Source organism: Brachyistius frenatus, unplaced genomic scaffold (assembly GCF_029030835.1).
Source record: "Brachyistius frenatus isolate BFR_SWC_R1_liver_20210118 unplaced genomic scaffold, ASM2903083v1 Contig_6, whole genome shotgun sequence".
In the NCBI taxonomy this organism is placed as follows: domain Eukaryota; kingdom Metazoa; phylum Chordata; class Actinopteri; family Embiotocidae; genus Brachyistius; species Brachyistius frenatus.
In genome coordinates, this window is record NW_027210605.1 from 8,617,797 (window position 1) to 8,631,659 (window position 13,863).

Below are 13,863 nucleotides of genomic sequence, written 5' to 3' on the forward strand. Positions count from 1 at the left end.
CAACTGAAGTACTGCGTGAACTCCAATGGGTGCGGACTAATAGGCACTGTGCAAACAATGGCAGTTGTGTTTTTCACCTTCAATGGTCTGCACAACCTGAGAGCAGAATATAAGCAGCACTTGTCCATTGCAATTATAACTACATTATTCTCCAGGAACTTTAAATTCCAGCAGCTAAATGGTAGATATATATCAGCATGGGAAAAAGAAAGTCCACTCAGTAGCCATTCATCTTCTTCAGATATGTGGAAAGGGCAATTACGTGCATGAATGAACAGTGATTGTACTTTAAAATCACCAATAACAGATGTAACTGGAGGCTCCGATGCATATTAGAAGTAGCCTGTGCGCAGGTACAGTACGCACAGGGGTGAAATAGGTGATGACGCTCCTCGCGCGCGTCTTTGTCCCAATTGATTGACGTTCCGTAGACGCGCGCGCACGCACACGCGGACTGAAATATTTCCCCACGTTTTGTGTACGCACGTATTTAACTCAAAGACACGCCGGTTATAGTATATGACAGCAGTCATTCCACACACACACAGAGTTGGTGCCTGTCCTTTGACCTCTTGTGGCTTCTAAAATAGAGAGACGACCTTGTGGAGACTTGAGTCATAGTTGCAGTTGGAGACTCCGTAGTTTTAGCCGTCACTCAAAGAGTTTCACACGATGGGCGGCTGAGGTAGAAAAAAAAAGTGCGCGACTAACTTGTGAGAGAGAGATTCACGTTTGCCTCATAACGTCAGCACCTAAATAATGCGGACTAAAAGTTCTGATCCCGGTTAAATTGTGAACAAGAGGAGCCTCTCCTGCAGGGGACTGAAGGCGAATCCTCGAAAGACTCTGCTCATCCCCTCCAGTTGCTTTTCTCTGTGGGTGAGTTGTTAACAAAATATAAACTGCCTTAATGCCCGGCATTTTGTTGTTGTTGTTGTTGCAAAAAGAGACTTTCAGCAATGTCATTAAGGCGTTTTATGAGCATGACGTCGGCATACAGTTACAATCTATATCAAACCACTACAAGCTCCTGAACGTGTTATTTATCTGCTGAAATCTGAGGCTGCTCACAGGTAAAAAGACTTTTCAGCTGTATGATCTTCATGGAGCTCAGAGACAAAACAGTCTTGAACTATTCTGTTGTCTAGCCACGCAGGTTATTGGAGTCAAAGTGCAAACTCCTACTGTGAGTGATATCAGAAAGCCAGAAAAGTCTTGATTAAGTTTTGATAATAGTATTTATCTTGGTTGTTTGACAATAAACATTGTCATGTGCTGGTGATTTATATGTGCTTTATTCTTATCCCACATGGGAGGGGAATTTATTGATATACATTTCCTTATCAGTAGAGTTAGCTGTTCTCTTTGATAGTTATGTAGATTTGTGTGGGTGGTGTGGCTTCTCTCACAGCTGATGTGATGAATGTAAAGATGGGTGATTCTGCTTGGCGTTCATGTTAAACGCACTTGCTCACTTTCTTTATACATCTTTCGAAAGTTGGAAGTCTTTGCATGTGTAAATTGCTTGTAGTAAGATTACATCGCTCCGTCTCTGTTGCTCCGTCTGGCCACTCAGAGAGTGAAGAGGAGTACTGGTGTGAGTTGCCCAGAGAATTGGCCACGCTCAGTCCTGTGAAACCGGCCTATTCAGAACTCTGCAGCTATAGCGAAATGGGTCGAGTCGCTCTCTTTGTATGACCCAACTTGACTGAAATGTGGTAATTGGGGAATCCTCACTCCCTGTGGTGATGTGTGGGCCAAGCTTTTTATAAATTAATTTACAGTAGAGCAAGTTGCTAGATGAGAACAGGGTCAGCTTTTAATTTCATCCTTGAAAAACACCCTGTGCTGTCTTTGATGTAAGCTCCCTCTCTCTTTGATATTCTCTTTGGTCCAGAATAAATTATTAGTGTTGACCAACGTGAATTTATGACTGTAACACCGACTAAATGGTACTAAAGCTGTTGATGACAACATCTTCCAAAGAATACATTTTGATTTTGGTGCCTCATAAGACAAACTTTTCTGAAATCTAAAACTTCATGACTGGATACCTTGAAGACTAAGAACAGAACTCCAATCAGCCTCAGGTGTTCAGTTAAACGCTTGCTAACTTCACACAGCATTGTATTCTGCAGACTCAAGCGAGGATGCAGATTTTCATCTTGAAATCAAATTTGCATGCAAATTGACAAAACTTTGGTGGTCAACCTGCCCAAATTTGTAAATTTGATTGTTTTATCCTTTTAAAATAATATTTGTCAATCAAACAAAACAAGACTTCAAGATTTCACCCTTGAAATCAGAAATCAGTGATGGGCAGTCGCTGTGCCCACCACAGTTTTCGCTGAATGCAAACGGATGCGTTCAAGTGTTATGTTCGTCCAGCTAATTGTCCAAAACTCAAAGCTTGTCAGTTCACTGTCTTTTATGTCAAAGAGAAACCTGCGTATGTAACTCCTCACATGTGAGATGCTGGAAGTGAAAAAAATTGACGACAAACAACTTGTTGATTTAAAATTGTTTTCAATTCATCCTCTGTTGGTCGTCAGTCATTGCCGTACTACAGGATGAAACACTCAGAAATTTCTGGCTGTGCCTTATTCACTGTAAAACGTAAATCCTTTTTTCTAGGAAACCTTAAGGCAGGTTGTTGTAACTAAAGGGTTCCCTACAAATGTGAATTCCACGTCCATGGCTCACCAGCATTTTCCAGTTTATTAGACACAGAAAGGATGATAAATTCTAACTGTCATATGGCGAGTGGTTTGTCTGAGTGCACTTCTTATGAAGCCAGCGATTGAATACAAACTGACACACGGGAAATGTCATCATGGTTGACACTGTGAGATGGAAAACAGAACTTTCAAAGCAAATAGCTCCCCAAATGCAACAATGAGAGAACAAAACTGCAACGGGGGCCCCAATAAATCATCCTCCTCCGGCCTTTTCAGAGGTTGTACGCACAATCAACCAGGGACATGTATATCCAGCATATGTTGTGACATGCTAGGCATGCTGTCTCCACCTATCTAATCTGCCTTTCAGAGAAAAACAAAAGATCATTGCTTCTCAGCAACCCTTGTAATTGTATAATTGGAGCTCGTTGCAGTAGTAGGTCAAACCCTGGCTTTCCAGAACTAGAAAACTGACAAAGACACCTCCATAACTCCATAATATAGACATTAAATGGACTCACTATTATATGATAATGCATTATTTTGGAATATTGGCAGGAGTGTATATTTATCAAACAATCTGTTGTTGTTTAATGCTTTGGGAGGATTTAAAATGCTGCCAAATGTGTTGTGACAGAACTTAATATATTTAGCTGCTGTCAGCATCTGAGCGGCTCATTGTTATCCATTAGGGGCAGCTAGTGCAAAGTAAGAGCCTTACGAGGCAGGGGGTGAATTTCTCAGCCACTTAATCAGCGGCGCGCTGGGAAGAGTAAAACTCTGTGCCACTCACTTATATCCAACTAAATTATGCTATCAACACGAAGCCACTGCATGAAAGAATATAACATAACCTAATAATCTAATTTAGTGGCTGAGTAAACCTGATTGCAAATAGCTTTGCTCTTCTGTCGCTTCCAGACGCCTTTCAGGGGGTTTAATGTGTGCGTTTGTTGTTTTCACTCGGAATTGATTTCTGTGTTGAGACTTTGTTGATGAGGCCGACACAGTTGGAGATTCCTTTAGTTAGAAAGTGTGAGAGTCAAGACTAAAATCGACTCATGAAATAAGACCAGCAGTAAGCTGCTTAGCATTGTGAAATTAAAGGTTTTTCATCACTGCGTAGAATTTATGTTGGAAACAGGCATGAAATGCTAAATTATGGAATGTGCAAAGCTCTCTAGGAACAACAACAAAATGTAAACTAATATATTCCGAATTACACACTACAATTTAACAGACATATCATTCACAAAACACTACAAACAATCAGTGGGCTGAGGGAAACAAAATGCAGGGAGTGCTTTAATGTTAATGGAAAGAGCTGTAAAATAAGTCCCACTCCTGCAGAAAAGAAGGGATCTGAGAAAGAAATTCTGTTTACATTTCCAGAGAAGCACAGTATTCACATATTTTACATATCATTTGTCTCAAAGAAAGCAGCCATGTGGATTAACAGTTTATACCGTTTAAGGTGATAATCTGAGAATAACGCACACATTAATAAATTAAGAAGTCTGCGTGCTGCTGAATGTGCTCTTGAGAATGAAGATACCAGCTGTCAGAAAACATAGGGTCATAATTGATATTTACATGCTCAAATGTTTTTCTGCGCAAACTGGATTTGGTCCAGTATCCATTACCACAGTGCCCAGCCACGATCCGCACACAGCCCATTGTAGAAAACAAATGAATGAACAGAATCTAAAGGAGAATTTTTACTTTTGATAAAGAATGGCAGGTGGTTCTGATGTGTCGTTCCCATGGTCTTTACTGCTGTGAGTGTTAGTTTGTGTTGTGACTCCCCTGCTTTTGGGCCGTAAAAGGACATACCCTCCAAACTCTCTCGCTCAATAATTTAATGATGCTTGGTTGGCTTTGATCACAAGATGACCATGAAAAGAGAAGCTGAAGCATCACCGTGTGTATTTGGTGGAGGGGATTTATTGCTCTGCTCCGAGGACAGCCAGTCCACTTTTGGAATGCTCGTGAAATATTTACAGGAGTCACTGACACAGGAACTCGCCCCCGCTAAACACTGTGGTTTAAAATAGAGGGACTTACGCCAGAAAACAATTGCGTCTTCAGCCGGTACATCCTGGGTGCCTTTTTACACATTTGTTGAAAGCTTCGTTAAGCATCAAACTTTCACAAGTGAAGGGAATAGGATTTTACTCAGTGGAGATGTCCTTAAACAATCTCAGTACATTTTTCCAGGATAGATACCAGCATTCTTGTTTCCATGGTGTCTGGCTTTCTGCCCCTTAGCTCCGTCGGTCCCTAACTACCAAGAGCAAAGGTCGTGACCGCTCCCGCCGACAAATGTTCGGTGAAATCAACGCCTCACACAGGGGGCACAAATAACTTTGCCCCGTCTGAGCACATGAAGAGCGGGATGATCTGGCTTTGAGGGTGGTCACGTATGCTGCCCTCAGCCTGCATCCACCCCCTGCGCTGCACTTTCAGGAGCTTTTTGGGCAAATCCAATTGACGATACGTTGCATTCCGCCTAGTGAGTGAGGAACATGGTTTGTTGGCACTTGTAATGCTCTTCACAGCATTCATCTGGGCTCTTGCCTTTGAACAGTGCTCTCACTGTTAAGCTCCCTCTTTCAGGACAAACACTCACATTGAAGCAGAAGTACAGAAATAAGTTCTGACATCTACAGCGCATCGCCTTGTTGCCTGTGACAGCATGTCCCAGTTGCCAGACTATGAGGTAAACATCCTCTCTATGTGTGGTCACCTCCTGCAGCTTTGTCACTGGATCACTGCAAACTCTGTTTTGTGTTGGTCCTGGAACCTGCAGAGAGGTGTGCGAATTCAGATAGACTTCACCAAAATCAGGGCATGTCCCATAATCACAGCTGAATCTGACTGTGCAGCAGGCACGTGTTTGTCGAAACATAAAGGTGAGATATTTTCTGTCAGACAGGAGTGAAGAATTTGACTATGACACATTACTTCCATGCTCATACATGTTCCCCCGTTTCAAAGCAGTACAGGTTCCCACCACTAATGAAAGACTAAAGCAGGCTCCAAACATGTCTCTGTGTAGAGTTTGTTTTTCTCTGCTTTCTAAATTTTCTAAAATTTATAAAGTGGACATTTGTGGAAGAACTCTTTCGATTGTTTACTTAAGTGGAACTTGCAATGCAATTTTGAGGAAAATACTGAATTACAAACTAAATATCTTGAACTCATGTTTTTATTTAAATAAAAGTTGATGAGTTTCATCATCAAAGTGTACTCAAAGTGTATACCAGTGGATTACATACAGAATTTGATTACCATTTACATTATTTAGCATATGTAAGCAGCATTGTACTATTGTAGTGGAAACTTAAGGTTTTTTTTTTTTTCCCCATTGCTGATTAATATGTTTTTTGTTTTGGGATATATATATATATTTTTTTTATTAAATGCAATAAATTAAGTGAAAATGCCTGTTATTAGAGCATCATATTCAAATATCTTGTCTAAACTAATAATATAAGCTGGATCCATCAAAGGTTTAAATTCTTGCTTGAAAATGACTAAAACAATTATTCAACTATCTGAGCAGGTGCCAATACATTTTCTGTTCAGTTAACTAATTGAGGAATTTGCTATGCATTGCAATTAAATGATCAAACTGATGAGCACAAAGAGAAGTCATGCAAAGATGGGATTCAATTAGCTCACCTGTTGGAAATATAACCTTAAAGCAGATTTTATTTTAAAGCATCATTTAACCATGAGAAGCTGAAGCCTCTCTAATGATCAGAGTTTCACTCCCATGATGGACTCATTATAAAAGGGCTCAAGCTTGTTTGATTTCCACAGTGCGTCCTGGTAAAATATGTTGATTTATTATATTTTCCCCGGGTCTCTGAAATCCTCAGCTCTACATTTGTGGTACACCATGCGAGGATTAACTTTGACCGCAACGCTCACTGCAATAATTTTACTCATCTACTGCTGGTATTCCTAACAACAGGCTCTGAACTCGGTGTCTGTCTTTTCCCGCTGATGGAATTTTATTCATATGCTAATGAGCCAAATTCCCATGGAATTCTCTCTCCTGTGCCATAGATATCACCCACAAAACTCTCTCCTCGCCTAGCCCCCCACATCCCCCACAACCCCCCACGCCACCCGTGCTTTTTGTCTGTTTTTGTCTCTCGCTCTCACTAACTTCATTCTTTGTCAGGGTCACAACCTTGCTCTCAGTAATCTTCCACAAAACTTTGTATGTGATAGTATCCAAGGCTACCTTTTCAGCAGGTGTTGATATGCATCTTTGTATTACCATCAGACCATGAGGAGGTTTTGGAAAATCAGCTGGTATCTCACTGCTTGTCTGAAATGCTTACTTCCAGTGAGTAGATAAATACAAGACAGGCAGATAAATATTGTTTTTAGGTGACTGAATTTATTACTTTATTGTGGAGAAATTTCTTCCAACAAACTTAAAAAAATTTTTAGGAACCCCCTGGTCACAGAAAATACCTTCATCTTTTAGGCCTGCGGTTCTGTTTAAACTGTATGGGGATATGGCTAACATGTAAATAGGGTTGTCAAACTTGGTAACCATAGCAACAATTCTTCCGCTCTATTTGAGGTCTCTGGTCAAATTAACTGAATGATGTATGAATAAAATGAACTTCAAACTTTTTCTGTGGCGCATGACCATGGCACAATGGTGACAGTGCACTCATAGATACATTTAAAAAAATATTGGACGGAGGAGAAGCCTCGTGGCATTCTTTTGCAGTTTTGTGTTTTTTTGGACACCTCATTTTCGTTTTAATACTCTAACTACAACTCTGTCTTTAGCTCAGTGGCAACGAGTTATTTACTGTTTTCCTAAATTTAACAGGGCTTTTTTCTACCTGAAGTGAACACATCTTGAAAAAAACCATGTAATGGCAGTAGTAACATCATTTTCAAAACTTGTTTGTTGCTGGTGTGGTTAGTGGAAATAGAGAAGATTCATTCTGTAGAACTTTTAAAAACAAAACGTTTTAGTATTATTACATTTCTCTCTTTCTTTACAGTAACAGACATGTTCTGTTATTTTGAAAGTCTTAAGAAAGTGTTGCAATACTTGAATATCGTTCTTATGCCCGGTCACACCATTGTGTGAGAAATTTTTGTTTTTGAGAATTGTGAGTCAGAAGAGTTGCCAGGAGGCATGTTGCAATAGATAGATACTTGGTAGATACTTGGCTCTGAATCTAAGACCAGACACTCTGAGTTTAATCACAGCCTGCCAATATGTTTAGTGTCTGTCTTGAAACATTTATTAACCTGTTTGAAGTTGTCACTTCTTATGTGACGCACCTGTCCACATTCTCAAAATTATTAAGCAGTCTATCATCAGCATATGGATTGATCCGGGCCACTGTGTTGCTCAGAACATTTTTCTTTCTTTCCTCCAAACACTAGCTCCAAAACTTCCGACCTAACACAGAGGAGCCCATAAAACATTCTTTAATGGACCCTTTCAATTGGGCGCACAGACCAGAACAAACACTTTAATTCATGGTGTTCCAAAAATGCTAATGAAGCAAGGGCCTGACACTTTCACAGGGGTACCGCTGTCATGGGCCTGTGTTAGACAGCAGTGACGCTAATGGTCACACAGGGTGATGCAAGGTACAACTCCTATGGTACTTGTCCTAAGAGTAATTTAGACCTACCAGGGCGATGAATCTCCTTAAGTGCCACTGGCTCTGAACCAGAGCATTTATGTAACAGATTAAGTGCAAACCAGGTGAAAACAATGAGGAAATAGTCACTTTTCTGAAACAGTCCATCAAATTGTTCAGCTGCCTCTAATGCTGTCAACGTAGCGCAGTTTATCCGCCATCACTCTTTGGCTGAACTTGATAATTAAATATAAAGTAGGAGATGAGGATGATAACACGACTTGAAGTGTCCTTGGTCTCTTTTATTCATTACACACTGCAGTTTTAAAAGTCAGGGCTCCATTCATATCTGTTTTTCAATGTAACACAAAAAGTTGCATTCATCTGACTCATGTTGTGAGCCCTTGTCAAAGCATGCTGCAAATATAATCGTTTGAGGAAAAGTTTCATGGGAGCACTCTGATGTGAGTCATGAGCCTTCTCCTCTTGACATGTTGCAGCGGATGTTTCAAAACCAATTTACCAGCTCATCAAGAGGAGGCGGACCAGTAAATTATGTCCACATGCCACAGACATTATTTTTGTAGATTTATTTGCTGGTGGTGGGGGTGTTAATGTACAGCGAGGAAATCTAAAAGATTATGCATGATTCCTTTCAGTAACTGAAGTCCTCTCAGACTCTTTTCAACCGGACAAACTGATGTTATAGAAGAAAGATTACTCTTCCTCCTTTTCATGCGTTGACTAAGAAGGCTGGAGGTGAAAGCCATTTTAAGAGAGACTCAAATTAGTTTTTTTTTACATGCGACAGGGTAATCGCTCTTTTGACAACCGCCAACTATGTTTTTGGTGTTTAAAAGGCAGGGTGGGTAACCACAGTGTTTACAATAGTGGGTGCACACTACAAGACCAGGCAGATTTAGCTTTGAGGTGATGCGTCAGTACTTTTTCTGTTGGAGCTCTTCCAAGCTGCTGTTGATTAGATTAATGAATCCTTAAGTATTTCTGTGTGTACTCCATCAGTAGACCAATCACAACCCACTTTATCAACTAAACAAAACAATCTAAAGAATAAGCGATGACAATACGTGTATTGCAAATTGTGGACACACAAACCCCAAAACGCTCCAAGAAGAATGCATTTTGATTAAAAACGTGATTGTCACTAGTGTCGTCTTACTGGAGCTAATCCTGCACAGAAATAGACACACACACAGTGCCGGTGATGTATTTATAGGTCCTCTGCCCTGAGCAGCTACATAACGAACACACAGAAATCATAGTTTTAAATGAAATGGCAGAACATAGTTTGGGATGTGAGTGTAAACAATGCGGTCTTTCCATCACCAACATTTTAAAGAAAATGTGTGGAACTCCCGGACACCCAAAATTAGTTCCCATTTCTTAATACAGTACATGGATTAAGAGAAGTTGACAAAAACATACTGATGTTAGTATTATTATAACTTTTATTAATTACAGTAGTACTTGTAAACCGAGCTGTTATCCGACAGATATTAAAAGCTGTTATCCTACAAAATGTTGAAGCTTCAATTTAGGAGTTGTGCAAATTAAGTGAAAAAACTGAAGGACTGCATCTTTAAAAACACCTTTGAAACCAAAATTCTTCCATTCGTTGGCGTCTTAAAAAAGACTTTACCAACCCAACTAAATGGCACTTAAGGCCTTCAAGATTATCCCGTAAACTAATTACCAGCTTAGTTCAGACCAGAGAGCACAGCATTGCTCCCTTATCTGCCACTCTGCAACAGTGATGAACAATGTGTCAGGGTGAAGGAAGGTGTGAAGAGGTCCTCTCGTGCCCTCGGTGTTTGTAGGGAGGAAGCTGAGTGTGACTGCTTGTCTCCAAACTCTCTTTCTCTGTGCTGCTGACTGTGGAAAACCGATTAAGCTCCTGAATGCCACTCTTTGTTACTCCACAACAGAGAGGGACATATTTCAATAGTGATTCATGTTGTTTTGTAGCCTCTGTGAGTAAGAGGACTTTGACTTTTTTACTCATTGAAATTTAGGTTGTGTAATAATTTATTATCTTAACACATTCCTATTATGGATGAAATATTTTTAAAATAGCCTGAAGGACTGGTGTAGGATAGAAACTGCACAGGAAATCCCCAATCCCCAATCCCCAATCTGTGTCATGTGTATTTGGAATTTGTGGTTGACATAGCGTGCCACGCATTTGCGTGCCAGGCTAGCTCCTGTAAGTGAGGCAGCTCTTCGCATGTCAATCACTGTGTTCCAATGAAAGAAGCATTTAACCCTAACCAAACAAGCTTCACGGCGCTTTGATGAATGACACGTCCACAAACTGCCACACAGAACATGTGGTCTTAAGTTAAATTAACATTCGATGATGGAGGAATGAAACTGCATGTTAATCACCTAAAAACCCATGTGGAGTTTAAATTTAAAACCAAATCAGTTGTAAATATCGATGACAGGCAAAATAAACTGTCTGTGTGAATAAAAAAAAACTGGAACAGGACATGTATTGAAACACTGATATTAGTTACCTCTCACTAACCACACACCTGCGTATGCTTTACAGGTTTCTTAAGGCTTTGTAATGTCAGCTGCTACACACTTTTGATTTAAACCTGTTATGCCTGTACACATTGTAGAAGCGTAAAGACCCTGCCTCTTTACATAATACTGGAAGCACAGGTTAGATGTAGCTGCGACTGGTGTGTGTCACAGAGCTGTTTAGGTGAATTCCAGGCACACATGATGAGTAGCTTGTCAAAGCGCTCGAGGGCATGTAACAGAAACAACGCACACGTTAAGGCACCGACAAGTCATGACGGAAAAGATATGCAGGCCGTAGAGGTAAGGGCAGGAGTAGAGGGTTGTTTGAAGGGAAAACATGCAGTTGGTGTTTTAACCCATATTAGACATCACTCATGTTTACATTGTGTCATAGCCTGGTGCAAATGATGTCGTCTTGTGTTTTTCCACGATAGTTGTTTTTTGAATTCCTTAATCTAAACATTACTGAAAATATCTCTCATTGGTATAGATTATAAAGATGGGCTGTGTTTTTGTAGTTTGTTTTTACGAACGGATACGAATTCAATACTGTCCTGAATGAGTTGGCTACTGACACTTATCTCTGTATTTGGTTTAATCAGTAAGATATAGATAGGAGTCCAGCAAACAATAAAAGTAAAAGTAATCAGCGGGCATTTACAGAGTAAAAATGATGAGCTAAATTTGTGCACAATAACAGCATCAGTAAGTTCAAACACAAATTGCAGTTGTCTCAGGCACACATTCAAACACATTACCATTATTGTTTATTATTGTGTGACGTTTTTGCTTCTCTCTCCCCATTTCTGTAGACCAGCATGAAATTAATGACACCTGGATTATGTAGCAGTTGTAATACATTTTACTGCATACTCATCAGCCTGAACACACGGATGGGAGGTTTTCTGGAGCAGCCAATAAAACTGACTTAATTATACATTTGTGTACGGAATTTTAGGAATGAGACTTGTAGTACTAGCCCAACTCATTGCGTTTCAATTGGTTTGTGTACTTTGTTTATACGAAGTCATCAGGTGAAAAGTTATATTTGCAAAAATGCTGTATTATTTGTTCATGAGTAGAGTTTGTCTGGGGTTAGTTTACTTCCTCTCAGATGATTGTGGACAATCAGAGAGACCTCTGTCATAGCTGTCATTGTCTCTGTTGACAGCAAAGCTTGTCATTCTTTTATATGTGCACTTGTATGTCTACTTCTGTTAATAGACTATTGATAGTCTTGCTTATTATAACACTCACTGAAATCTGTTCCATTGTGATTTTGATTGTCCAATAGAGTCGTGAGGTTACCACTTCAGATGTTGTTGTGATTTTTACATTTATTTCAACCTAGTCTTCTCATGTTTCAGTATGTCAAGCTTTATGCAAGTTTGTTTGGAAAATATTTTTTAATTACTATATATATATTTTAGCCCAACATAATGTCGGAAGCAAAGGACTTATAATTATCAGACTGGAGGCAAGGACTATTGTGTAGAAAATGCATCATTACAAAATGATAGGGTGGGGCAAGCCATTGTGAATACCCGCAGGGGATTGAGATTCTAGTGAAGACACAAAGTTAGAATTCACAAACACAATGAAACTGGTCATGAGATCCTAAAACCATTTCCTGTCCTTTCTCTTGGAATATTGTTTGATTTCATTTCAATGTGAGCTAAGGTGTCCTCAGCCATCTGAATCATTTGTAGTGGGTCAATTTAGATTGCTGAAAGTTTGAAGCTGAAATATGCCCATTTTTTATATTTTCATTTGTTATGTTTTCTTAGTTTACAACATTAAACGGTACATTTTTGGTCCTGTCCAGTCTAGTATGAGTTTTAGTGGAAACAGTAAGCTACTGTGACATGACCCTTTGGTTTGTGAACTGCATGAGTCTGGCCTTTCGGTTGTTGCCAACATGTTTTTTTGCGCCAGAAGTGATCATATGTGCACAAGCTGGGAAGGAGCGAGCGGTGCATCTGACTGGAAACCCAAGGACATGCCCTTCTATAGCAGAAATCTAACTGCACCCTAGACATGTTACTCAAAGCAGACACACCCCAAATGTATCTCTTGTTAATGCCTAATATTACATTTGTTATGTGATTTTTTTTTTTTTTTTTCAAATAGGCCGCCAGACAAGTAATCAGGTGGAGCAACTTTAGAAAATGACACTAAAACTAAAAAAATTATTGACTTTGTGTTTCATGATGAAGTGGTATTGCACTTTATGGCACTTCCATTGGCTTCACTTTTCAGACCCAAAATGCTTCATCTATTTTTATATACAGTCTATGGTTTGGGCTTTTTCAATGGCAAAAGCTGAAATACTTAGCATACAGTATATCTAAGGCAAAGAGAAAATTCGAAATTCCACACAAAAGTCTGACGAATAGAACTGTCATATTCTGTATTTCCCAAACACACGCACAGAACAATGAAATATGTAATCTGCGGTTGGATATTTCAGGTCAAAAGCATATTAAGTAGCATATGCTATTATAAAATGTGTGTTAGATTAATTTAGTGTGTTATGTTGCATTTCTAGACAAATTTTTCTTATTTTCTTTGGGCTCTGTCCCAGTTCCTACCTAGCATAGCGAGGTAACTCTTGATATATTTACTTGACTGGACAATGTATGTTTGGCCATGCTGCTTTTGTATTTCTCTTAATCGTTTCTGCACATGTTTGCATTGCATGTGAAGGTTTGAGTGAACGTGCAAGTCTGTTGGAGGTTTTGCCTCTAAGGCTTTACAGGATGTTTACAGGAACCGTGCTCTCTTAAACATGGAACAGGTCCAATTGAGGTGATTACAAGTGTTTTAAATGAAGTGCATAATTATGTGCCATTCTGCACCAACAGTGACTGAATTGTAGACACGTCTGAAACGTTCACTGATTTAAAAGTAAAAAGTAGAATAGTACAAAGTAGTTCTGGTCTATGTCACTGTTTATCTACAAATAACCACAAAAATAAGATCAAATTTGAGCAGACTTAAGC

At 39.5% G+C, this 13,863-nt stretch overlaps 1 protein-coding gene across 1 annotated transcript in view; it reads left to right on the top strand.

The window, feature by feature from the left end:
* The window catches only part of cntn3a.1 (contactin 3a, tandem duplicate 1), a 284,181-nt gene that overhangs the window by 114,694 nt on the left and 155,624 nt on the right, over positions 1 to 13,863 (top strand). The window lies entirely within an intron of this gene.